The sequence below is a fragment of the Arvicanthis niloticus genome, chromosome 5, assembly GCF_011762505.2.
Source record: "Arvicanthis niloticus isolate mArvNil1 chromosome 5, mArvNil1.pat.X, whole genome shotgun sequence".
Taxonomy (NCBI): Eukaryota; Metazoa; Chordata; class Mammalia; order Rodentia; family Muridae; genus Arvicanthis; species Arvicanthis niloticus.
In genome coordinates this window covers 83,536,672-83,561,227 of record NC_047662.1, presented here as the reverse complement: position 1 = coordinate 83,561,227, position 24,556 = coordinate 83,536,672, and the positions used below count along the sequence as shown (strand labels likewise).

Below are 24,556 nucleotides of genomic sequence, written 5' to 3'. Positions count from 1 at the left end.
AGAGTTATATGATGCTGAATAATATGTTACAATAAGAACCAAGCACTGCATGTTGTCTCCCTGGGAGACAGATATGGGTATAAGTCCATTTTCTATATATAAAATTGTATTATTGGCAAATAGGATAAATTATTTTTCTCAATTATCATTTCCATGTCTTTTAACCCAATTCTTTCTCTTGTCCAGTTACCCTAGTTACAAATACTTGTACTGTGTTGAATAAAAATGGTTATGGAGGACATTTTTGTTTTGTTTTGCATCTTAGATGGGTAGGGTTTTGGAGCTCTGTGTTCACTCCACCACAGGGCATGGCCACTTGGCGAGGCGGGACATGCGAGTTGATTATGCTTATCCCACACTGTCTCTGGGCAGGTGTTGGGCCTTAGGGCAGCCTGGGACACTGCTCCCAGGGTGGGAAAGCACAGTCTGAGGCTGGCTCAGCAAGGAGGCTGGGGCTGTCTGATTCTCAGGCTCCTGCTAGTCCCATAGGGAGAGTCCTTGACTTGAGTTTGGGCTTGGTGGTAGTTGTGACTGGGAGTGCAGAGAGGCCTTCTACAGGAGATTAAATTGCGGCTCTATAGGCGAAGGCTTTCTCCATGGCTCCCCAAGGCAGATCCAGATGAAAAGAGGCAGTCCATGGTTTTAAGACATTTATTGTCATAGTAGAAAGTGGATGAGTAAAACCTTACCCCACTTCTTAGGGTGGGCCTGAAGTTAAATACCTTTTGCAGGGAGGAATATCTGGGAAGGAAACCTTATTGTCTAAGCCCTCCAGGCCTTTAGGTACCTCATTAAAATGGCAATCTGTCTTGAGTCTATGTGACCACAGGTCACATCTTCTACAAGTGGAGGGGCTTGGGGCATTGCTCTTACATGACTGATGACCACAAATCAATGGGGGGCTTCAGCTAGTGACAGGGGCCTGGTGCCTGGGAATCAGGCGAAGCACCTACCATTCCTTCAGGGTTTCCAGGGCTTCAAGCCTTAGCTCAACCAAGGACCAAACTGCCTTTCGTGGTCCCACAATTGGACATCACTCTGATGTTGGTTGTAAATTTGTTACATGGAATCTTATTCACAAATAGCTACAAAATAAAATATCTAGGAACAAGTGTAACAAAAGAAGTGAAATATTTCTATAATGAGAATTACACAACAGATGATAGAAATTAAAGAGGGACACACACATTCACATTTAGAAGCCTTCCATGTTCATGGACAAGAAGACCAAACATTGTTAATACATTACATATGTCAATGGCAGCTTATTAGATTTAATACAGTTGCCATCCAAATGCTGTTTTTTTTTTTAAACAACTCTTAACTTTCTATACAGAAGTCCCTGTATAGCCGAACAAAGTTAGAGGCATCATATTATCTTACATCAAATACCCTGCAAATTTATAGTAATTGAATGCCATGAAGTTGTCATAAGAATAGAAACATTAAATTAACACAACAGAAATAGATTGCCCAGAGATAATCCCACATATTTATAGTCAGTTAATTTCCAGAAAAGCACAAAAAAAGAACAGATAATAAAGACAACCTCTCAATAAATGCTGTTTATGTGGGAAACAAATATCTGTATGAAGGGTATTGAAATTTGTTCTTTACTTCTCATCCAATAGATAAATAACACCATGAGCAATTCAAAGGATCAAGGTTGGTCCAAGAGCAATGTGTGTTTATAGCTAATTGTTCTTCCTCCCAATAGTCTCGAATAATTGTGAAAAGAGGGGGCAGAACGATTATGAGAGTGGTGGATGACTTCAAGGAAACAATGTCTTCAAGACATAGCAGAGCAGCTTCCTATGTGAACTCACAGACGTTATGACATCATGTGTAAGACCTGAGGAAGCGTAAGACAGAGCAAATCCCGGCATGGCTTGAGGAGTTGAGCACAAAGTCCCACACCTGATAGAGGGGCTATTAGCAATTAATAGCTTCTCAGAGAGACAGTCTTGTTTAAGAGTGAAGCTCCTGGTAAGTTGGCCATACTTCAGTGGAAGGGTAAACATCCAACTCTATGTGGGCAGTACAAACTGACTTGATGGGGTAGGGGAGGACTCAAAGTTGGATGAGTAGGGATGGGTGTGTGTGGATCTGGGAGGAGTTGGGAAGAAGCAGATACAATCAAAATGCATTTCGTGACATTCTCAAAGAACTAACAACTGCTTTTAAAAAATTGGATCAAAGATTTGAACATGAGACTGGAAACTATGAAACCACTAGAAGAGAACATGGAGAAATCAAGGCAGGAGAGAGAACAGAGTGTCAAAATGGTGAGAGCTCAGTGGGGAAAATGCCTGCTGAGCTGAGCTTGATTCTGTAACTTGTGTGGCGGAAGGAGAGAGCAGACCCCTGAAGTTGTCCTCTCTCCTCCATCTGCACTCTATGGCGCATGCGCTCGTGCACACACACACACACACACACACACACACACACACAGAGAGAGAGAGAGAGAGAGAGAGAGAGAGAGAGAGAGAGAGAGAGAGAGAATAAAATATTTGAATAAAAATATAAATGCAAGCAATCAAAGGAGAAACAGACCTCACAAATCAGATGAAATTAGAGGACTAAGGTGGTGCTTCCACATGGCAAAAGCAACCAACCATTAGAGTGAAGAAACAATCTGAAATAGAGAAAAATGCACATGATTCATCTGGCAACGGATTAACAGCCTAAATGTGCAAGAAATCTAAAAAATAACAACCAGATAGGCTTAAATAATATGATCGGACACTAGTTAAAGGAGAAAAGTCAAATGGCCAACAGATTACAGAACTTCATTAGCTGTTAAGAGAAATGCAAGTCAAAACCACAATGTGATACTATCTTACTTTAGTTTAGAAAGACTGTTCTCTATCTAACACACACACATACACACACACACACACACACACACCACCTATGCCAAATGCTGGCAAGAATGTGGAACAGAGGAAACCCATACACTGTTGGTAAGAATATAAGTTACTGCAGTTAGAGCCCAGTGCAGAGGATTTCTATAACACTGTCTACCATAGAATATAGCAACCTCGCCTATAAGTGAACGTGGAAAAAAAATGACAGAGACCTGCTTGTTACTGCACTATCTACAATTGCTAAAATTTGGCTGCTCCTTAAGAGGACGTTGGACAAAGAAAATGTGGTCTATATACATAATAGCAATTATTCACATATAAAAAGGAATACTTCATTATTTTCAGCAAAATAGATGAAAATGTTATGTTAGGTGAAATGTCAGGAAGAGAAAGATAAATTTCACATGAAGTACAGCAGTCACTGCTAGAGGCAGGGAGGAGGGGGATAAGGACAGGTTAGATGACAAGTATTCTAATATTTGGACAACAGAGCTAATTTTGTATTATGTAGTTTAGAATTGGGAAGGGAGTGTAGTTTGAAGAAACCTATAATATACTTGTGAATGACTAGGAGGCATTAGAATAAATTTTTAAAAGGAATTAGAAACCTCAAAGTCCAGAGAAATGATAACAAGGAACTGTTATATCCAATTAATTAGTACCTATTGTACACATATTAGATAGCCCATAAATAAATATATGAATTCTCATAAAAAATCTAGGAAAATTATATGGAAATGCAACTATCCTGAATTGGCCATTCCATACTATGTACAAGTGTCAAATGATTACACTGAATCACATAAAATTGTACAATTAAAAGAATAATTAGAAACCTTTTAAGAGCAGATGGTGTTTGAGATGAGACTGCAGGGATGGGAGAAACCTTCGCCAACAGAAGAAGCAATAACAATGGGTCAGGTGACAATGATCTTAAAGAAAAGAATAGCATGTATACATAGATAGCAATCCTATAGGTAGCAGGTTTCTTGGGCAGCAAATTGTGACTTGACACAGTTAGAGTAGGGCTTTACGGAGAAGTGGAGCGAGAAAAGGTGTTCAGATCCTAAGAGACTACAGATGAGGCTCAGAAGGACTTCTGTCCCAGAAGGGCAGCCATAAGCAATGGAAAAATGAGAGCTGAGTGGGATTGGATGAAAGATGCATCTCACACCACTCTAGCAGCCGTGGGCATCCATAGGAGGTGGGAGCAGCTGGAGCAGAGCCACCAGAGCTGATCCCCTTGTCCAGTCAAGACGGGATGTATTCGAAACCTAGAGACTTGGGATGTGGGAGAGGCAGTGGATAGAAATAGAAGGAAGAAATATTGCAAATACTTAAACTTCAAATTCGTGAATTGTTCTATAATGGCCCCACAGACAAGTATGGAGGTGGGATTTGGGGCTTCAAGAAGAATGCCATTTTGTGAGTTCCCTTGACTGGTGTCTTGGTTAGGGGATTTTATTGCTGTAATGAAAGCAACTGGGGGAAGAAAGGCTTTACTTCACCTTCAAATTCTTTGGTCACACTCCATCAATGAGTGAAATCAGAGCAAGAGTTCTTGGACTACTGCTTATTGGCTTGCCCCGCTTCCTTGCTCAGCCTGCTGGGGACTACCTGTCTAGAGGTGGCACTTCCCACAGTGAGCTGGCTCCTTGCACATCAAGACAATAGTCTATATGCTTGCCAAAGGCCAGTCCTACAAGGCCATTTTCTGAATTGAGAATCTCTTTTCCCAAATGACTCTGGCTTGTGTCAAGGTGACATACTAATAACCGACAGAGCTGGGTGTATTTGGTAGGAAGGAATATTACAGCGTGTGTAAGAGACTTGCTGAATGTGGTGAAACTCAGTTAAGGAACTTGAGGAATGTGGCCTGAGGCTGGAGATTTCGATGGTGGCAAAATGACCTCAGGTGTGGAACAGTATTGGAAGCTGCTATGTGTTGATTGGTGGTGTCCCCTCCTACAGAATCTCAAAGGTCAATGTGGTAATGTTAAGTGGATTATTTAAGATGTGATTGGATCTCAAGACCTCCCTTATGAGTGGGTGCAGGCCATGCCATAGAGGTCTCACAGAGTTTCATCTCCTGCCTTTTAGCTTTTCACCATGTAAGGACACAGTGATCATCTCTTCTGGAGGAAGCACCGTGAAGTACCATCTTTTAAGTAGAGAGCATCATTCACAAGATAAAGGAACTTGCTGGTGCTTCTCAATGTACAGAATTTTCAGAAGTAAATTTCCAGACTTTATAAACTAGCTAGTCCCAGGCATTTTGTTATAGTAGTACAGACTGGACTAAGACAAAAGCCATTGTGTTGGGTCTCTTCAATGCCTCCCTGCATGTTCACTAAGCAGCTGTGCACTCTTTGCTTGCCTCTCTCATGTCATAAGAAGATGCCCACCTCTCACATAGTGTGTCTGTGCTGAATCCTTTTGATACTGAATATCCACCCACCAATGCAATTTCAACCTGTCTTAGCCAGAGAACGGTCTTTCAAAGAACGGTCTAAGAATTCTTGCACAAAAATAAATGATTAATGATGGCGTTACCACAGCAAGCCAGTGCCTTGATTAAAATCAATTTTCATTTTTTCCCCTGTCATTTGGGGCTCAATAGTATTTCAAGCTGCTTGTCAAACAAAGCAGAAACATGGCTGAACTAAAGAAAGATTTTTTTTTCATCTGCACAGAGTTCTGGCAGCAGATAATTCTAATGCTGGCAGTAGTTTGCACATGGAAACAGTTAAGAAATAAGGAACTTGCAGCAGTATGACCTGGGTCTGGAAAAGCATTGTGGCGATGACTCTAATCATGATGGGATATGTGCTGCCCTCTCTCACTCCTGCTTCCTTTATCCCCCTCCTACTCCAAACCTCGTCTTCCTGGTTTCTTCCATTGTCATTTATCCAACTATCTTCTTCCTCCTTCCTTCCCCACCCAGCTCTTTCTCACTCCAGGTTTCTGTCTCATTCCACATATAGAAGCAAAGTCTTACACTTCTGTGACGTTTCACAGATCATGAAGCCAAATGGAACACATGATCTCATCAACCTCACAGCCACATGTGGAGACTGGTGCTGTCCCCATTCTGCAGATGATGAAAACAGAGGCCATGAAGAATGAGGTCACTTGCCTGAAGCCACAGAGCCATGGGAAGGCAGAGGTAAGATGGCAGCTTGTGTTGTTTTTCCTTTCAACTTTATAAGCCACAGAGATTCCAACGTGAAAACTTGCACTGCATTTTCCTGCATAGGAAACAAATCTCCATGTTCAAGGACCCCAGAGAATAGCTGCTGTCTCCTAAGAAGACTTTTCAGAGAACATCAAAGGACTAGTTTTCTTCTTGAAAACTTCTATAGGAAAGCCCTCCTTTAAATCATTGGAATTTTTTGATGCTCAAGATGACTTGTGTTTAACACTGTGCCTCTAGGTAGATAGGCTTAGAGTCTGGAGCCAACCCCCTATGTCTCATTTGCTAGATTATCAGGAGTTTTGTGAACTGTTGGTAGAACACAGCAGATTTCTAAATATTAATTTACTGGTGAACAAAGATCAGAGATATACTAAATTCATTACATCCCGATTATTTCACTATGATTTATGACCACACTATGACCTCTGTAGTCTGGAGGTGGCTCATATACATGTGAGCAGAGAAAATAACATTAGTGTATTTCTCTTATCTTTCCCCATGTCTGAGTCCAGTGACATCCCACTGGATGTTGGAATTTGCTAAAAGAAAAATATTTACACTTTGGAAATTGGCAGAAGTTATGAACACAGGCCTCTTTTCTTCCTCAGGAAAACATCTGTTAAACATTTACTAGCCCATTGCTGGCTAAAGGACTGTGATCAGGAGTTGAATGGCTTGCTTTATTGTCTTTCTTGCTGACATGAACTTGGGCCTGAGAGAGAGCGGGATCTACAGGAGAATGAAGAGGAAGTGACTCATGCCTCCCTTTTTCCACATCGGTGGTGCTGATAAAAGTAGCAATGGTATGAATTATTTAACAGCACCGTGGCTCCAGAATCTCATTCATGGCCACTGGATGAACAATGGGTCAGTTAACTCTTGTCCAAATTAATTACTAATTCCAAATAGAAGCCAGATTTGGGGAACTTATTTATCTATATATTCATATATAAAGTAACCTGATATTACTTCGAGTGCTTGGAGCTCAGCAGCAGATATCGCAGCTATGATCCTTTAGCTTCTGATTGTTTTGGCTGGGAGTCTTAAGTTTGGCGAGACATCTAAACAGCTGGCACCTTCCCAGTGATCCCAGCACATGCTTGGAGATTATGTTCAGCAAATTGTGTGAACCATCTGGAAGGGAGGGAACTATCATGTCCTCTCCTGTCATCAGCAGACCTTGTCTGGACCTGGCAATCTCCACCCTTGTAGTTAAGAAAAGTTTATCCTCTCTTCTCTTTAGTTAAGACTGGTCATCAGCTGTCTAAGTTACTACTGTAAGAAATGAAGCATGGCACTGGGCTTTGCCCATGGCTTATTTGCTCCTTTGGGTAAAGGGGCTGGGAGAGAGGGGTTTACATAATTTCCTCAAGTTGTGGCTTTCTTTTTAGCTGTGTGTGTGTGTGTGTGTGTGTGTGTGTGTGTGTGTGTGTCTTAAATCTCCGCCCCCCCCCCAACCCTTGGCAGTTATGTCTTCCATAGCCCAGTCGAGCATGGGTTGAATTCCTTTCATGACCTGGCTTTGATGCTTGAGAGGAGGCATCTGATTTCATCCTTGTCTTGGGAAGCCAAAGCTAATAGTAGTTTGTTTAACATTTTCAAGAGAAATACCAGGCCATTTTAGAACACCCCGTTTTAAATATACTCAGTTTTTTTGATGGTGATACTTATTAAGCCTTTACTTTTGGAACTAGATAGTGGAACTCTCCGGGCAGGTAGAATGGGTACACTTACTTTGATATGCCACATTGGTTTGATTAGGCTAACTGAAGTTTCTCTCCATATCATGATGGTTATAGAAACCTCTTGAGGAGCCTGGAAGTTCACAGAGGAAAGCCCCTTGGGAAACCTGATTATCGGCCACGTCTGACCATGGCCTTTTCAAATGTGACTGGCTTCTAGTTTTCTGAGGGTTGGATATTCCATGCCTGCATTCTCCCTTCCTCTTGCCAGTTGTAAGGGAGGTGATAATTGATTATATTCGGAAACTATGCCCAGAAGATGGCATCTATTCCAGTGGGATGGCAAGAGGAACACGTTGGCAGTAGGAAATGTCATGCTTGGAATCTAGAATGTCACAGGGGAAAGTACCCGAGAGAGCCTGTGAGGTGTGAGCATGGAGAGTCCCCACCTGGCCAGGGAGGGGTGCAGAGCAGGTAAGGTAAGCCGGCATTCCTCTCCCTCCCATCAAGGACATGGCTTAATCTTTCTTGATGGGTTCCCCAAGGAAAGTCTTACTTTGGTAATCCAGGACAGTGGGATGTTCCCAAGCTGGAATCCTATGCAGAAAGCATCAGTGTATTTTCATTACTCTTGACTGCTTAGCTTCCAGAGAGATCTATCAATTCCTCCATTAGAGACAGTCTTACTCTTCTACAATTGTTTTGAAAGATGTTTTCCATTAATGGTGTATTTTCCCAGTTCACATGAACTAAATCCTGGACAATTAGAGCTTTCAAACTGTATGCAATTGTCTGGGGTTCCAACAAGTGCACCCAGCAAATATTCAAAGGAACTCACTATCTGGGAATTCAATGACGAGCATCCCTGTTCCATTCAGATTCTCTTGAATCTTCACACTGATCAGGGAAGACAGTCAAACTCGGAGTGCATCGAGCACTGTTATAGCATCTGAGTCACTGACTCCACAGGCTTTCTGCATCCCAGTGTTGTTTGGGGAACTCTGCTTCAAAGTTCCCTTTTCTCATTGTGCCTTATCTCCTGAGACTTTCCTGATTCTGGCTTCTCAGTGAATATTAGTTATGTGGGGTATACCAGCATAAGCATAAACTCAGAGTGTATAAACGACATTTATCTTTTTCTTTGCCCTGTCCTGAATGATGCTGGTTACTCCTTGCTTAACTCCCCAGCTAGTCTGACTGTCTGGATCATCTTCAGTTTATCCTGTCTTCTGCTCTTTCTTTTTCATCATCAAATATGGAAGGATTCCAACACATATCTCAATCTTTCTGTAGATTATGATCTTTTTGTCTGCCTCCAGTCTTGCTCCTTTTCTTCGTTAACTCAGATTGCAAAAACCAAAGCCTCTTATAGTGTCATAATCAGAGTGGCAATCTTGAGAAAAGAAGCCCAAGAGCAAAATTCCACCAAGTTCCCATGAGGCTCTTCCCTGGCTCACAGTCAGTATCTCCGTGCTCTGGTCTCATGTGGTACAATGAGTGAGGTGCTGCTGGAGCCTACTTCATAGGAGCACTGATCTTGTTCACCATGGCTCCACCATCCTCTATCTTCTCTGACCTTTCCCCCAAGTTTCCACCTTGTTCCTGTTTGGGCCTTACCACTCTCGATATTCCCACCTTTATTTTCATAGCTCTTCTACTAAGGCCTCAAGCACCCAAGAGACCTCCGCTAAAGGGTTCTGCTCCCTTCCCCCAAACAAATTATCCTTTTTGCTTCCGAGTCTATCTATATATTTCAATTTAAATGTAAAAACATGGAGAATTGACATTACGATCCACATGTGAGAGTGAACATGTGACACTTTTGGGGGCATTTATTACCTTGGTCAATATATGATACTTAATGTTAGTTATCTTACTTAGTTTTCTCTAGTATAAGAAAATACCTAAGCCTAGGTAATTTTAAAAAAATCAGACAATTGTTTCTCAGTGTGCTAGAGTAGATGAAGGTGATTGCAGATCAGCAGCTGGTCAAGTTGCAGGCTGTGTCTTAGAGATGGTGCATTTGGCTATATCCCTCCACCTTCTGGGATGAAGGATTTGTCCTATCATGGTGAAAGAGATGTAGAGGCTAAACCTGAGCTTCAGATCCTTTTATAAGGCACTAATCACATGTAATTCACATGAAACTCTCATGGCTGTCCATTTTTCCAGGATTCATCTGCTCATACTGTTGTATTAGGGATCACATTTGCTAAGAATATTCTGTGGTGTTCCTTTGCCTAAAAAGACATTTCTAGATTAAGTTTTCTAGTTGGCCATTTTATACCATGAACTAGCAATTTGTGACAGGTTGGGCTCATGAATTCCCCTTTACTACTTGATTGGTTTCAACCTTTCTGTTCTTGGTCATGCTGAGAATGATTTGAAAAGTCGAGACTGCTAAAAAAATCTTGATTTATGCTTTGTTTAGAGAGCAAAAGAAACTACCTAGTTCTCCTTAATCAAAACAAGAGAAAAATGTAAGTTTCATGATGTGACGGTGTGAGTTGTTTGTCAGCTTAACAGAGTCTAGAGTCACCTGCAACAGGAAAAGTGATTAAGACAAATAAGAATGACAAACATTGTGACATGCATGGGTCTGCACTTCGTGTCCTGGCTTGTGGTGACCAGAAGCCAGTCTGGGTCTTTTGGTGTTCTTAAGTGAGTAATATCTTATGACGGCTGTAGTTTGCAAATGCATGGATTTCAGAGTGATGAATGAGAAAGCAGAAAGACAAGAAGAGTGGAGGGCTTCTTTATATAGGGGAAAAAAGGTTATAGGTGGGTTTAATTTACATATTCACGGACTTAAAAATTTTATAATAATTAAAAAATCAAAAGCTTGGCTAGTGAAGTGGCCCCATTGGAAAGTATCTATTGCTCAAGCACTGAGACCTGGCTTTGGATTCAGAACCCATGTGAAGCTAGGTGTAGTGGCATGTGCCGGTGACCCAAACCTTGTGTTTCATGGTGGAGTGCCTGTGGAGACAGATGGATCCTTGAAAGTCACTGCCATCAGCCTACTCAAATTGATGAGCTTCAGGTTCAATGAGAAACCCTGTTTCAAAAAACAGGGTCTTTTATGAACCATATGAACCTATGTGAACCATAATGAAGCACCGAGAACAAGGCACAAGACGCCTCCTTCTAAGTGACTTTCAAAATAATATAGGCTATAGGTGATGTGCTGGAATGCCTTTCAGCAATGGCACTCACATATTGTTGGCAACTGATAGCTGTCAGATTTGGCTTAAGGCTCACTCAACAGAGGAATGTTGTGCCTGGTCCTAGATACCTAGGCAATTACTTGGGGGTAGTGAGATCATTTATTTTTGAAGACAGTCTACCACCACCACTTTCCTAGAGCAGCATAATTCCTCAACTACACTTTAAATCTTATCCTTGTACCTACAGATAAGGAAAGCTACCAACCCTCATCAAAGAAACTGCTCTCTATAGCAAATGTAGACAATTATAGAAAACCACAACTGGACACACTGCAAATGGATTTTGGACACTCATCTGCAGCACAGCTTGTGAATCCACAGCTTAGAGAACATTCCAGAAGAGAGGCAGAAAGATTGTAGGAGCCAGAATACCTGGAAGTCTGCTGTGTGACTGCCTTTCTTAGAAATGGTTGCATAAACAAGACCCGAACAATTACAATATTGATAAAGAGGAATGCTAATATAGCAGGGGGAGAATCTCATAGGGTCCTATCTCTAGACAAAGAACTGCAGGCAACTAATGACATCGGAGAGAGGGACAATTAGCCTCTCCTGAGGATGACCTCCCTGACTGGTTATCTAACACAAAGTTATAAGCTCTGAAACCATTTGCACACAAACAAGAAAAACGGCTCAGCAGAATGTGTGTGTGTGTGTGTGTGTGTGCATCAAGAAAAAACAGGCTATACATTTGAGAGGGAGGCATGGGAAGGATTGGATGGAAGGAGTATGGGAGGTGCTGGAGAGAGGGAAAGGAAGGGGGAAATGATGTAGTTATATTTTTATGAAGATGCAAAAATAAATAAATAAAAGTAAAGGCAGAGATTTCTTGAAGAAAGATGCCTGATCTCAGGCCTCCACATGCCTACATGCATACATACATACTACATGTACATGTGCACACCCTGCTCATATGTCCATCGCCATTGTCTTAGTCAGTGTCTTATTGCTGTGAATAGACACCATGAACACAGCAATTCTTAGAAAGGAAAATATATAATTGGAGCTGGCTTACAGCTCGGAGGTTTAATCCATTATCATCCTGTCAGGAAACATGGTGATGATCAGACAGACATGGTGTTGGAGGAACTGAGAGTTTTACACACTGATCTGAAGGCAGCAGGAAGATCAAGATCCTGGGCCTGGCTTGAGTACTTGAAACCTCAAAAGCCACCCCTAGTGACACACTTCCTTCAACCAGGCCACCCTCTTAAGTGTGCCACACTCTAGGGGCCTATGGGAATCATTTTCATTAAAACAATGACAACCAGATACATACAGAAGATATTAAAGATATTAAAGATAATAGAGACAAATACAAATTGGGTTGGGGGATGTTTAACTCTGCTGGGTAAAGCAGTTAGAGTACACAAGCATGATGACCTAACTTCAGGTTCCCCTAAAGCTATGTCAAGATAGATATAGTAGCATGCATCTGTATCCCAGCATCAGTGCTGTGAGATGGGAAGCAGAGACAGGTAGATCATTAGAAGCTTATAGGCTGTGCTTGCAGCCAGCATATATAGCAGCAAACAGCAAGAAGCACTGTCTCAGACAAGGCAGAAGGTGGCTTCGGACACTTGAAACTCTGACACATGTGTGCTGTTGTCTGTGTGTGCCCAGCTCCACATAAAACATTTTAAAAATAAAAGTCAGAATCTACATGAATCATTTTAAATATAAAAATGACAAAATTCTTAGCACTAAAAACTTGAATATATATGTTTATGAAAGTCATAGAACAAAATATTGTCCTCTATGTTCAAACACAAAGCAAGAGGGCTCATCTCCTGATGGCTTTTGAGGAAATGGCGTTTCTTCTGCCCCTGTGGGGTATCCAAGAGGATGTGCTTATCTTATCTCTTATTTTCATCATTGATATAATGTTGGAGAAAGACAGCAGTCTTAAAGTTCTCAGGTGCTACTGACTTGAGGAGAAAAAATGTCAGTGCCGGGGACTGAGTCAGGACCTTGCCAGTGCTACTACTGAGCTACACCCTCAGCCTACAGTGCTGTCTTTAGATGAGGATAGTGATGTCCTGACACCCTCAGCTTGACTGAGACAAAGGAATCTAATACAGGTCATCTTCCTTTCCTCCTCTGACCTTCCCTGCCCTCCCCTGCCCTCCTTCCCCTTCTCTCTCTACTCCTTTCTTCTTCACTTTCTTCCTTCCCTTTCTTCTCCCCTCCCTTTCCTTAGCCTCTCCTCTTCTACCTTTTCCATCCTTCCTTAGCTGTTTCCCCAAATGTTAACAGTGAAAGTACGAGTGAGCTGTTAACAGATGGCGCCATCAAACAATAGCATTAAATAGTGATACTTTGAAGATCTGAGTATATCCCAGAAGACACGTAAAGAAACGGTATCTTTGCATGTTCTGAAAATAGGCACGTGCTGCTTGGGATTGCATTTGTAGTATTAAGCCAACCCATGGTTCTCTCACCTCTTAAGTAGAAACACAGTAGATTAGTCTCTAAGATCCTACGATAACTCAGAATGGCTCCTACAAGCTAAACCATTACACCTTTCCATCATATGTAGAATGTAGACTTCACTATATATTTATGTGCATACATATGTACACACATGTATAAATAGACGTATGTATCTTTGTGATAAGATTTGGAGAAAAGAGATCGGAAAGAGCATGGGAGTTGGGTCAGTAAGGACAGGATGCAGCGGGGGTGGTGGAAATAGGAACAATGTTCAATGGTATATGTGTATGAAAATCCTAATGAAACCAATTATTTTTGTATATTAGCTAAAAAAAGACTTCTATAGAGTCAGGTTATGGAATTACCTGTGTGTCCATGAGGAGATGCACAAAGAAAGCACAGTTCATATACCAACTGTGGTTGTATTTGGCTATAAAGAAGAACGGTGTGTTATTTCCAGAAAAAAATGATTGAATTGGAAATGTAATGTTAGGAAAATAGATATTGTGTGCTTTTCTCCTCATACGAAGACTTCAAATGAAAATGTACACCAATCTGACATGAAGTTAAAAGTATAGCTATCTGAGGAAGAGGGCAACCACTGAAGAAGGTGGAGAGTAGGTGAGGGAAGTGAACATGAGCAGGGCATGTGGCAGAGTGGCATCAAATGTCACAGTGTCCGGCAGACACATGCTACCTAAAATGACTTATTGAAGTGGAAATGGTTCTAATGTGATGAAGATATTAAAAACGCATGTGAGGGTTTTTGTTCAGATCATAGAATGATCACGGAGAGTGAAAATATCACTATTTCTACATGGATAGGGTTTTACATATAGTGTTAAAATATCTAATTTAAGTGTTGTGAGTAACAATGACTCATTCACATGTACTACTAAAACTCTATGTTGATAATGGAGTTCAGCTCTCACAGATGTCTTCATTCAGTGCCGATAGCATCTGCCTGGGGTGTGGAGTCATAATTAGAATAGAGGTGAATCCAGGATCCAGACCTTCAGACTTGCCTGGAAGTTTATGGTCAGTAAGTAAGGCCATGGACAAAGTTCCAAACCTTCAGCTAATTTTCAGAGAGGAGTGTGAACTGGAAAGAATGGCGAGATGTAAAGTAAATGGATGCACTCGGTGTCAGCACACAGTCGGGTCAGCATGATGACATCAGTTCTTCAGGACTTGCCAGTGCTCCAGGAACACTGATGCTCCTTCAAGTCAATCTCATGCTGACCTTAAGGGGCATTGTGCGTGCAGCTGCGAGGTTGATCACTGGGCCACATGAAGAGTAACGAGTGACAGCAGCCCCAGGAAACTTATACTCTGGAGCAGAGGTTCTCAACCTGTGGGTTGTGACCTATTTGGCAAACCTCCATCTCCAAAAGCATTTACATCGCAACTCATAACAGTAGCAAAATTAGAACCATGAAGTAGCAATGAAAATAATTTTATGCTTGGGGGTCGCCCTGACATGAGGAGCTGTATTAAAGTGTTACAGCGTTAGGAAGGTGGAGAGCCACTGATCTAAAAGCAATTATCCAAAACTGCGTCTGTTGCAGTGAGGGTTACTGTTGATGTGATGAACTACCACAACCAAAAGTAAGTTGGGGGAGGAAAGGGCTTATTTCATTTATACTTACAATTCACTGTTCATCATCACAGGCAGTCAGGACATGGACTCAGACTTGTGGGCAGGAGCTGATGAAGAGGCCATGGAGAGGTGCTGCTTCCTGGCTTGTTTCTATGCCCTGTGCCAGCGCCACCTGCTTTGCACACTCTATGGACACCTTCAGAAACTTGTAGGTAACGACATCTGTTTGCAGCCAAAGCGCCTCTATGGGCAATGTTGCAGCCACCACAGTTTCAAACAGTGCATGCTGTGTGTTTTGGCATTAGAATCTCAGTAAACACTAGATGCTGATGAAGAGATTTTCCCCCAGGATAGAGGGGTAGTCCTACACCTAGTATGCTACCATCAGATTTGTAACTACTGGTGCCAATACGACCTCCCATTTGTAAGAGGAACTTTTGTGAATGGTGCAATCATGAGGTCTCAGGCATGGTCTGCCGTGGTGGTGTGATTACCTCCTTTCTGCCTATAGAAGCAGGCTGTTCAGCTCAGTCTGTGAGGGCAGCTAGGACAAAAGCTTTCTGTGCTTTCACCCAATGTTGCAAAAACTAGTCCCAAATAAAATTCTTTGGATGAACTTTTCTTGCCTGCTTTCGAGTTTTTTCTCCATTAATTAATTTATTTATTCACTTTACATCCTGATCACTGCCCCTTCCTCCTTGTCCCCCCTTACACAGTCCCTCCCTTCACCCACCCTCTTCTCCTCTGAGAGTATGGAGGCCCCTCTGAGTATCCCCACTTTGGCACATCAAGTATCTGAAGCACTAGGAGCATCCACTCTCACTGAAACCAGACAGGGCAGCCCAGTTAGGGGGATGGGATCCATAGTTTCTTTAATAATACAGTGAGCTGAGCTGGTATCAGAAAGGACAAGAGAGGGCAGGGCTGGAGTAAGAGGAAGGCAGCTGCAGCAGTGAGGGTCATGCAGTGGTAGCTTGACAACAGTGACAAGAGGCAACTAAGCGGCTTGAGAGAGGAACTGAGACAGACATGACTAGGCAGAGAAGTGACAAAGACAAGAGACAGGGGAAGCAGAGGGCTGAGAGGGAACTACAGCTACAGAGAAATAGAAGGTGTAAAGAGACAAAGAGAAACTGCAGGCCTTGGCTGTATAGAAGGGTTCCAGAGAACAGCTAAGTTCTAAGAGCTCAGGGTCTTAGACACCTTAGGCCTGAGAGCTTTTTGCAAAGGCTGAGTATTCCCACAGCCGAAGGCCTGAAGAAGTTTGTGATGCATATCGTTTTAGGGCTAAGGCTTTTTCCACCTGAAGCCCATAGGACATTTATAACACCAGGCAATGCCACCTACTGCTGATTGTGGTTCTCTGTGTTGTGCCCATGTTGACAGAAGTCACGGATTACTAAGACTGCCAAATATCAGAGCTGCTGGTGCCCGAGATGATAAGGCTCCAACCTCAGTGCCTAAAGCTGTAAAGTTCTGGCTTCTGAAGGATTTGCTAGTTCATGCCCATAGTCTTAGGCACTTGTTTATTGTCAGCAGAAGAGCTTCTTTTTCCCTACCCTCGACTCCTATCTGGGTAGATCAAAATGGACCCCAGGCAGAAGACTGGTGACTGGTAGTAACGAGAAAAGAAGCCAGAGTTGCTGGCTAAAGGCCAGGTGAAGGGGTTCTGTTTCTCTCTCTCTCTCTCTCTCTCTCTCTCTCTCTCTCTCTCTCTCTCGTCCTAGTATCTTTTCCTTTGTGGTTCTTCTCCACCAAAGCATCTTTCCAACTAAGAGAAACACATGATTACTTGCTTCAGGTTTCCATTGCTGAAAAAAATGCTGTATAATAACTGGACACAAACTATACATCTAGCTCAGACGTCAGTGGGATTCTCACGATCAGGGCTGACTTTGCCCTTGGCCTGACATGCTCATCCAGTTGTGAGTTGGTTAGACAGCTTATTGATCTTGGCTAAAGTTACTCACATTTCTGGGACTCGGCCAACTTTATTAGTTGATCTGAGCTAGGGTGGTGGTGGTGGGAAGATCTGAGTTACTTTCACATTTCTCAGGGTTTGTTTAATGTTTCCTTAATGAACATTTAATGTTCATAATGCAATCTTGCCAAGGCTCCTTCATTACTCTACATCAAATAGTGTTGATACTTTCCGAGAATTTATTTTTGATGCCTTTCACCATTTTGAAATGTACTGATCATTTATTTTGTATCAATCCCCGTACTGAGATTTGCCTGAAGTTTTTCTTGTGATTAGAGATTAGGGTTTTAGACAAAGTACCATAGAAGCAAAATGTCATTTCCATCTTATCATATTAAGAATCAGCAGCATGTTGTGAGGTTTTCAATGAAACTCATAAGAGAACTTGTTTTTAATTATATAAATGATATGAGGAAGTATAAATCTATTAATTTCTAATTAGTTCAGAAAAAGTTTTAAAATCTTTCTTTCTTTCTTTCTTTCTTTCTTTCTTTCTTTCTTTCTTTCTTTCTTTCTTTCTTTCTCTCTTCCTGTGTGTGTGATATGTATGTGCAGGTGCCTTCAGAGGCCTGAAAAATGCGTGGAGTCCTCTGAAGCTGGAGCTATAGGTGGCTATGAGCTATGTGGATGCTGAGTTCTGTTCCAAAGAATAGAACACTCTGGTTCTCAGGAAGAGAACCATCTTCTCTACCAAGCCATCATTTCTTTAAAAGGCACAGAGGAGGAGAGCACTAAGCTCTTCAAGAAAAAAAAAAAACTTGCTCAGTTGGACCAGAGTGTGTCAGATACCTTGCAACTGGAGTTACAGAGAAGTTATGCCCCTCCTGGTGTGTATGCTGGAAACCACTGCAGAGCCATCCCCCCAGCCCAAATTCTATTGTCACTTGGATTAAATAAAAAAAGTGTGAGAGCTTAAGTGGCTTACTTATTATAAGAATGAAAACTAGGATTACTTTCTCATAACAAATATAAAGTGAATAAATACAGTTCCTTAAGTAAATGAAGACAGAAGGACGCGCCTTCACATTAGGATAAAGATCATTAGTAAGCGGTATGCATCTTTCCAGCTGAAAGATGTTCACATGAGAGTTTCAGCAAACAGCTCTTTTCGTGATGACTGAGTGTAAGAGTTAATTTAATTTCCAGTAAGCTTTTTGCTCTCCTTGACTAATGATTTCCTTTCTCCCCCAGAGTTGCTTCTTATCTTTGGGAAAATGATATTATCTACCCCAGTGCTGCCCATTCTTAAAAACATTCATGGCAAGAGTTTTTAATAGTTAGGATTCTTCACTTCCTGCCAGCAAAGGGTGGGAACCTCTGCTTCTAATGACGGCAGCAACCCAAACTAAATTTAGATGCATAGTCCTTAATTCCCATATTCTAGGGCCACAGAAGAGAAGGGAGTAGGAGGAGTGAACATTCATTCACTCAATAAATATGTATTAAGCATCTATTATGAAGTAGGCTCTGAGCCAGGAGACAGTGAGACAGTGATTTGCCTAAAAGATCAGGAAAGATATGTACACGTGCATTTGTGTGTATAAAGAAAGACTACTACAGGTGGAGGAGAAACCAAATTCTCCAAACCTGTATGTCAGCAGATGTGGCACATTTGGGAGAACAATAACACAATTTCTGTATTTAATAATCTAAAGAGTTTAGGGTGTGTGTGTGTGTGTGTGTGTGTGTGTGTAGGGACAAGGTTCTACAGAAAGTAAATCTTGAGCAGATGCACAGAAGCCAGTCAGCCAAACAAGGGCAGAACTGAAAGGAAGGCACAGAAGAGAACACTTTGCATCTCAAGAAAAAGATAAATTGCTCAGTTGAACCACAGTGTGTTGATTGGAGAATGGGAAGATGGAGTTAGGGGACAGTCAGGAAGAGGTGGTGGTGGTGGTGGTGGTGGTGGTGGTGGTGGTGGTGGCAAGAATTCTGGGCCTACCACCTACCAATTTCAGTTAGCATCTCTGAACTGCTTCCCCCTACTTTTATGGTGGGGATGATAATATGGGCATGCACTGTTTTGAGGGTTAAATGAAATAACTTTGAGGACCACCTAGAATGGTACTGGCAGCTAGGGAGAACTCAGCAAAAAGAGGGACTGAAACAGCAGGTTTAGAAGGTCTTTGACTTTTCTGGAGAGAGTCTTCTCTCCTGGCACCATTCAGAGTGCATCTTGACAGTCACAGACTAGGGGTAGAAGATAAAGGTGATTATCTCTTTTAGATTCTAGCTACAGATAGAAGATCATTACTCTGACTCAGATGGCAGAGATCAAGGGCTTCACAGAGGTTGGTCTCAGCGAGAGACAGCTCTCTTCTACCATTCACTCAAATTTCAGACAGACTTTCTCCTTGTAGTCCAATGCTAATCCCAGCTCTCTCCCCTGCCTTTAGTCACTGCTGAAAAGAGGATGCTTGTGATTGAGCTGCAGGAAGCAAAAAGGAGACATCCACTGCCATACTGTGCTGCTCCAGATCTTGTGTGTAGCTTCTGTCTTTTCAATTATGTGGTTGACTCGGGATGTGTATAATGTTCAACAGAACAGGAAAAAAACATACTTTTGACCTCCATGGGAGAGAAGGGGGTCTGTGGAGGCAAGCTGCTTAACCAGCTTCCATTCAGATGTGGTTCAGAGCAGTGAGATAGTTAACTTTGTGTAGAGACACAAAATCACTCAACTCACTACATGATGAGGAGCTTTGCATGACTCCTTTTTATTGTTCTTGTTTTTCTACTTCTCCTCTTCTACTTATTTTCTTGCTCTTATTCCTCCTCTTTTTCCTCTTTCTTCATTGAGTAAATGGTCAAACCAGCCATTAATTGGGTATCACCATTAGTTTTCCTACCTTCTGACTATGCTCAACTACTCATACTTACATACCATCTCCTTGATTTTTCTAGTCAGTACCCTCAACCTCTACTGTCACTGCAACCTGCTCTTTTCCACATGCTAAATCCTACTCTGATGGACATTAAAGTTACTCTTGGGTCAGGCTTTGTTTTAGTATCCAATTTGAGGTTATCGTTTCCAAAATCAAGCTAATATATGATTCTGTCTGTCTTGACTTGTCATCCCAAGGTCTCAGGCAAGCACTAGGCTGGGAATTCATGGAGGATCAGGACCTCATGGTGCTTATTTCACAGATGCAAGCCAACATCATGGGTATGGAAAAATAGACAGAATGAAGGGAAGAATTAGTGAATAAAAACCTGTATGTGAAGAAGACACCAGAATGCTTTCCTTGGTGTCTTAGGACACTTCAAAGAAAAGTTTCTTGACAGAATTTTAGTCTCCATAACAAAAGAAAAAAATTGTAAAACAAGCCCAGGATCTTAGGTATTTAATATGGGGAAGAGGTCACACTTGTGTTTTTTTCTGCAGGATGCTGAAGGAGCATGGTGGCTGCCATAGTGACAAGTGAGATATGCTGTTGCTGGGGCAAAGAATTATGCTGACCTGTGAGCTTGCTGAGTGCCCTGACAATGGTGACTGGGAAGCTGTATTGGACATATTTTCCTAACCCACCTTTGCTTTCCTATATCCCAGATGGGGCAAACTGCCTTGCCTCAAGTTTTTAGACCCTGTGGAACAGAGAAGCAAAAAGAGAAGTTATAATGACCCTTGTAATTTTCTTAAATGTAACCACTTATTGAGACTCAACCATGGACTGGTCTAGAAATCAATCCAATATTGGAAATAACAGTCTTCATTTGGAAGGCTGGTTCTGGGTATTTTCAGAGACATATTTGGAAATTAGCTGCAGTTCTCTATGATGTTATGTTAGCAAGAGATAAAGTTGGGTTGGGATCTGGATTTCAAACAAATGTTAGTACATGTGTTAAAGCTCTTTTAATTGTTAAGTTAAATTTACTTTTGTTTCTTCTCCAGTATTTAGTGTAAGTTGCATTGATTGTACACTTTCTAATTGTGTTAGTGTGTTGGAACCTGGCATGTTTGTTATGGAGGTCTATCAACCAGCATTTGTTTTATTGCCCTGAGTATTACAGAACCTTGGTATTCTGATAAAAGCTTGCAAGTACTAGAAGAAGTGAGTCAGGCTTTAAGCAGAAGCAAGAGGTAGTGGGCTTGATTGTTGCTGGTATAACAGAATTACATTAATTACTAGCACCATAAGACAGCTACTTTTGTTAATCATTTAGCAAAAAAATGTTACTAGTGTGTTGAGTATAAAATTTAGATAGACCTTTGGAACAATGGATTGATGCTCCTTTTCCTATTCAAATTATTGGAAGGAGGTTCAGAATTTAAGAATAAGGAGCCATCTCGAGTGTCATGCCAAATACCATTGGATTTGTGTTATTACTAAAATTTACAATGATAGTCATTATAGTTAGGAAAAAGTTAAAAGACATTTGCAGTGTATTTGGCATAATTCTAACACCTCTCTGGATGTTTTAACTTTGTATAGTGAGCTTATGAATGTAAAGAATGCTGTTCTGCTGTGCATTGATGTGGCAGATACTGCTGATAAAATTACCCATGGCCCAAGGTCAGTATTTCTATTTTGGTCAAGCTTCAAGAATGGCATATATAGCTTGATCATGCTAGCCCTTTTGTCCTGAGAATACTTTTATTCCTGCCCATTGTGTTAAAGCTTGTCTTTAACAACATCAACACATTGGCAGCCAAAGTACATGGCTTGAAACTGAAAATGGACCCCCAGATAAAGTTATTAATTTAACAGGCTGGCAAGCTAAGGATGGGTAAGATTCTGCAAAGAGCCTTACCAACCTAAGACAGAAGTACATTACTTTTGATAATGCATATTCCATGATGGGTAAGAAAGGCATTCTTGTCAGAATGACCTAAGACAGACTCCGTCTTGTTTATGAAATAAAAAAGGGGGAGAGGTGGAGAGTTTTGGGGGCTGCTTGGCAAGAATCTGACATTGGCCAAGGACAAGGAAATGGGTTGCTTGGCAGGAATATGACATTGGCCAAGGGCAAGGAAGTGGGCTTCAGTCAGGAATCTGACATTAGGCTAGAACAAAGAAGTAATTTCAGTCAGGAATCTAAATATTAGGCTAGAACAAAGAAATAGGCTTTAGACATGAAAATGACTTTGGGCTAGGACAGAGAAGTAGGCTCAGATATTTTGGTCATCCCGATAAGCCCTTAGAAATAGTGCTCATGGGAGTGATCATGGAACTTTGTTTATTGCCTTTCTTCTTCTTTGACCATTTGTGTTTATTGTCTTACTTGTTACTTGACTATTTGAATCTGTAGTATTGCTAGTTCCTCAACCTAGAACTGACTTTAATACTTGCATATAATTAAAATTATAGAAAAGGAAAAAGGAGGAGTAGGGATGGGATAGGGGGTTTCTGGTGGGGGAGATAGGGAAAGGGGATGACATCTAAAACATAAAAAAATAAAATATCCAAAACAAAGAAAAATTATATTAAAATTTTATTTCTTAGAAGTCTGGAAACATAGACCAGAGGTTAAAGATGTGGGCAGTATGTACAGAACCCTGGATTCAATCCTCAATACTACAAAAGGATTATTTTTTAAATAATCACTCAATAGAAATCATTGTTTTCTGCAAACACTTTAGAATTTACAGATGAGTGAGAAGAAAGTAAAGCCTCTGTAATCCCACCAGGTAGATAACATACCTGTATTTTGTTATACAAACTCTACATTTTATCTAACAAGTATGGATATGTGTGATTTTAATTGGATATTTTCCAACTCTCTTTTAATCATTTATTATACCACCAACATCCTTGGCATTAGTCTTGTTTTAATAATTGTATGATGTCTACTAAAGATGAAACATAGCCAGAGTATTGTCTTGTTTAATGAATTCCCTGGATCCTAGCTACTCAATGGCTTCTAATTTTTCTTCTCCTGTTATAACTTATATCATAATGAACATTTTACAGCTATATATTTCTGCACATTTACCTTTTTGCCCTTCCCTTTATAATATATTTCTAGAAATAAAAGACAAATGTGTCTCGGTTTATGGTGAGGTCAGATGTAAAACACCTACTGTAAGTTAAAAATGTCTAAGCTGAACAGTGCACTTAACAGCCTTACCGTACACATACACGATTCTCACTTCCATTTCCTGAGGACACAGGTGCTTTGCTCTTGGGATTGCACAGCTGACTTTGCTGTTGCTCAGCAGCATAGCAAGAGAATACCACACTATTCGTGGCTATCCCCCACAAATATCCTAGTTCAAAAATCAGTGCATTCTTAAGTCCCTTATATAATATAGCATATAAATTTGCAATACGACTTCTGAAACTCTCCCATAAAATTTAAATAGTTTCCTAGTTGTTTACAACACCTAATGCAGTGTAAGTGCTATGCAAGATAGCCTGCTCATATTCAGTGCAGATACATTTCTTTCCAGATATTTTTGAACTGTGGTTTCTTGAATGTGCTATTGTAGAACCCATGGACACAAGTGGCCAACTGTATGGTTTCTAGGGAATACCTAATTAACAGGGTCAAAGAAGCATTAAGTTAATCCACAATCAATTGCAGACCATCTGTAATGGACATACAGACATGCATTTGATTTTCTTTTTTTTTTTCTTTCTTTCTTTCTTTTTTTTTGTTTTTTGTTTTTTTTCGAGACAGGGTTTCTCCGTGTATCCCTGGCTGTCCTGGAACTCACTCTGTAGACCAGACTGGCCTCGAACTCAGAAATCTGCCTGCCTCTGCCTCCCAAGTGCTAGGATTAAAGGCGTGAGCCACCACTGCCCGGCTGCATTTGCTTTTCAATACTCTTGGTGCAAACTTCTTTTTTGCCAAAGAAGTTCATACCATCAATACTCCTATCAAAGCGGCTCATTGATAACATCCTGTGCTGTTATTGTTTTTAGTATTTGGCAGTTAATGAGTGGATCGGGGATCCTGTTTTAAGATGCACTGCTTTAAGGATGGTGACATAGACACTCATTCTACCAGTCAATCTGGTTACTTGAGTTTCTTCTTCACACTTGTGAGTGACTCTAATTATCTTCCCAGTTTTCAATTGGCTAGTATGTCTTTTTGCCTAGGAGCCATACTCGGACTTGCTGGGCCTGCTGTTTGCTAAATTATTTCATGTAACACTGTGAATAACTCTAACTCTTGAAATAAGATTTCTCATAACCTGCAGATAGATAGCATCTTTTCCTGCATTGCTTCCCGGAAAAAGGCGATTTTAATTTTGTAGAGACTCTAAGGCAAGGAGGCATCATGAGTTAAGACACCCAGTTGTCAAGAAGAAACAGGGTTGATTTTGATCTCTGTCGGCTTACTTTTGAACAAAACCCTCCATGGTATTATAAGCATTCATTTTTTTCTCACATATGAAGCACAACGGGTTGGGTGATAATTTAGTGGCTTTAAGCTTAAAGTGCTTGCTATGCAAGGATAATGACCTGAGTTAAATACCCAGAAACCATGTAGAAAAAAAAGCCTGGCATGATGATGCACACTTATAACTCCAGACTAATTCCTGGGGCTATGCAACTTAGATAATTCAGAGGACTCCGGGCCAATGAGGGATTCTGTCTCAAAAATTAAGGTTGGTGGTTCCTGA

The 24,556-nt window shown here is 41.1% G+C and overlaps 1 long non-coding RNA gene across 1 annotated transcript; it reads left to right on the top strand.

The window, feature by feature from the left end:
* The first annotated feature begins 5,737 nt into the window (after positions 1-5,737).
* Positions 5,738-22,744, top strand: LOC143442237 (uncharacterized). Its single transcript, XR_013110250.1, has 4 exons — positions 5,738-6,033; positions 6,672-6,930; positions 15,077-15,213; positions 20,372-22,744. It is a non-coding gene; the product is annotated as an uncharacterized LOC143442237 (long non-coding RNA).
* Positions 22,745-24,556: the final 1,812 nt, after the last annotated feature.